The sequence below is a fragment of the Vigna radiata genome, chromosome 9 (assembly GCF_000741045.1).
Source record: "Vigna radiata var. radiata cultivar VC1973A chromosome 9, Vradiata_ver6, whole genome shotgun sequence".
NCBI lineage: Eukaryota > Viridiplantae > Streptophyta > Magnoliopsida > Fabales > Fabaceae > Vigna > Vigna radiata.
Window position 1 is genome coordinate 16,112,099 of NC_028359.1, and position 3,732 is coordinate 16,115,830.

Genomic DNA, 3,732 nt, shown 5'->3' on the forward strand with positions numbered 1-3,732 from the left:
ACAATTAAAATTACAATACAACTAAAATTTAAAATGTCTAAATTTGAGAGTCTTGAATTTATTTGGTGTCCTCCAAATGTCCCAAATTGTGTTTCCAAAATTTTCCCTGAAAATAATAATGCAAATAATTAGCTCAGAAAATTCAAATTAATTAAAATTAGAATTTCCGGTCAAATTAAGCACAATTAGTAAAAACGGGAAAATACCGAACAATTAAGCACAATTCCTTGATTAATTCTAGCACAATAAACTAAGTGAAGTCGAGAAAATAACGACTCATCAAAATAGACCACACTTAGTGTTTTGCACTCCTGGGCAAAACCAAGACGAAAAATAGGGAACAGTTCAATGGATATCAGGGAATTGACACAGACTCAGCAGACAAAATTACAGTCCTCAAGAAATCTGGACAAAGAAAGGAGGTAGACAGCATCCAACTCAGAATCAATGAAAACAGATACTCAGAGAAATCATCCAAGCAATTCAAAGCATGACAAAATGATCAATCCGCTGAAGAGGTGAATCAAAAGCAACAAAACCTCATAGATGCACACTATCAGTGTTTCTCTCAAGTGTCTAGGATAAACAATGTCAACTCAATGCCCTCAAGAAAGCAAACACAAACAAACTTGGCAAGCCTCTAATATCAACACTCAAAACATATATGCATGTTCGAATCAAAAGGTCTTTTATGGATGCAATGGGGTCAAGGAAAAGGGAGGATAAATATGGATGAGAAGCTACAAACCAAAAGGAATAGAGGAGCAATGGGGAACAAGTGAAAATACAATCAAATCACACCCAAAACCCTCTTATTGAATCCTCTTCTTGACTCCATTATTCACAAAACTTTTTTTTCATTTTTCTGTATTTTTTTTTCTTTTTTTTTTCATCTGGTCTCTTTTCTTTTCTCTCTTTTTAGAACACAAATTTCAAGAGACAATATACACCCTATTTACAAAACAAAAGCAAGAAGAGGAACCATCTAGCCAATTCATCTCAATCTCCCAGGAGACCACACTTATTCCCAAAACAATTCCAAAGCTCCAAAATTCCCTAAGGCTAAGGTAATCATGGTTTTTCAGTTAGGGCTAGTGTGTGAGCTTGAAAACAAAGAAATGGGGAAAGTAAAGGCTCAAAGGGGCTATCAAGGGGTCACAACAAGGTAGGCTCGTTTGGCTAGAAGGGCTCAACAACAAAGCTGCCTTTATCACTTCCAAACATGCATATCAATCAAGAATCATCAAAAAGCGTCAAGCCAAGGCATATGTGCAAGCAATCAAGAGACATATCACACACAAGAAAGAATATCAAGTGGCTCAAATCTCACACAGGGTCATTTATGTCACAATCAATTCAACTCTCAAACATCATAATCATCTTCCAAGCAGAGAAAAATAAGGATTTCAAGCCAATCAAAGTATCAATGAAGTGAAAGAGAAGTCTACAACCTAAACAAAGTCCAAAAATCAAGAGAAACATGCAAAACTGTATACAAGACACTAAAAAACTATCTAGAAAATAAAAAATTTAACGCAGAAAACATAAACTAACAAAGAAAATAGAATTCTCCCCCAATAGATCACACTTAAACTACACAGTGTCCTCACTGTGTCACAATCATCAAATCAGAAATCAGAACAGTCTACAGATCATGGACAAGTGCAATAAAAGTGAGGAAAGGAGGAGAAGAAGGGAAAAGAAAACTCCCCTGGTCATGGTGGCAGTTGCCAATTTTGGACTTGCAGAGAAGTGTCTTCCATGAATGGATAAGGAAATGAAGTGTTGAGGAAGGACTTCATTCGCCAAATTTGATCCAGAAGAGAAATGTCTTCCACATCCGGATCAAGGAAGGGATGATTCATCAGTAAATCACCTTCAGTCGTGGAAGACGAAGAAAGTCCTCCTGGCTTAAAATATCTGCTCATATATGCCTGGTCCTCAACATTTTCATCAGATTCACAGTTAGTATCACCAATCATAAAGTTGGAAGCTAGTTGTATCACAGAATTGATTTCAACACAAATAGAGCAAGAACCAGTTTCACAACTACATTTAAAAATTTCAGAAAACTATGAAAGATCAAAATTTAATCCCAAGTCTAAAGCATCTTCAATTTTCACAGTTTCCATATCAAAATCAACACTAACATGTGAATTCTCAGCAGAATCAAGAATATGTGAATGCATAAACAACTCAGGCAAATCAAGTGGGAATTCAAGTTTAGAGAAAACCTATGCTGATTCATGATTCATCTCACCAATAACAGCGGAATGAGCAACTGCATCCTCAAGTGCAAGAGGGAAGGCATAGGACGGTGGGGAAGTAGATAGCGTAATAGTAAGCTCATGACTCTGCTTCCCATCTCCTATGTGGATGACACCAACATCGTTTGGAAGCTGAACAACCTGAAATGGGGATTCCTCTGAAACATGAGACTCTTCCTCAGTGAGTTGAGTTGCCATCTGCCCCAACTGATTGCTCAAACTCTGAAATGAAGCTATAAATTCCTGCTGAAACTCCTGAAACTGCATAATCTGATCTCTGGTTTCCTGTTGAAACTGCATATTTTGAGCAGTCATCTGTCTCAACAACTCCTTCAATGTAGGCTNAGAAGTAGTAGGGTGAGGAGCTAATTGGGCAGGCTCATGAAAATTCAGTTGTTGTGGTTCATGGACAGGTGAAGAATGCATACAAGGAGTCTGAAATGNCNGTTCTTGATATTGGCGTTGTGGAGTACCATGCCATCCCNTGTTAGGATCATTCCACCCAGGATTGTTGTTGTAACCATACTGCAAATGGGAGAATTCGTCCAGAAACTGATGCTCAAGATCTTCCCAACTAGTGACGGATCCTGGAGTAAGATAATAACATCAATCCTCTGTCGCTCCTTGTAGTGAGTAATAAAATGCCCTAATGAAAATGTCATGATTCGGGATACCTGGAGGTTTCATTGAACAGCAAATGGTGTAGAATTCCTCCAAATGTATATGTGGGCATTCACCTGCAAAACCATGAAACTTAGGCAGCCAATGTATCAGTCTAGTGTCGAAAACACAACGAATATCCTCCTCATCAAGTGGAAATGGCTCCCTAGGAGCACTCTCATAAGATGGAGGAGGAACCGTTCTGTTCTCAACATAGAAATCAGCAGAGTATATATGAGAACCATACTNAGAGTCAGATGCAGAAAGAGAATCATAATCATAGACACAGGCAGAAGAAGCAGTATTCACAAAATCAAGATAGGTGGACATGTAGAAAGAAAGAAGGGGGAAAGAAGAATGAAATGAAAATATGCAACTAAATCTACCTAAATGCAACAACACATGACGACACACAAACAGAACATCACATTCACAATACAAGACAAAATAACACACACTAACACAACAAAAGACCTAAAACCGAACCGTTGATCCCCAACAACGGCGCCAAAATTTGATGAGCTGTCGCGGCCCATACAAATTTTATTGCATAAAAGAAATGTAGTATAGACTAGGAAGTGACTCCTAGGTCGTCTCTCAAGGACCAAACCATGGTTCAGTAATTAGGTCTAACACAAAAGGGTGGGGGTTTGAAAGTGTTTTTGTGAATGCAATTAGACTAAATTAAAACACGCAAATTAAACCTAACTAACAGGATTGAAACAGTTGGATACTAAAGCTAACATCACAACCAAATCAACACAATCAAAAGCAAACGAAAACAGTAAATTTAACGATCCTAAAA

At 37.8% G+C, this 3,732-nt stretch overlaps 1 pseudogene; it reads right to left on the reverse strand.

Annotated features, from left to right (window-relative positions):
- Positions 1–2,445: 2,445 nt before the first annotated feature.
- Positions 2,446–3,732, reverse strand: part of LOC106773430 — a 16,787-nt pseudogene continuing 15,500 nt past the window's right edge.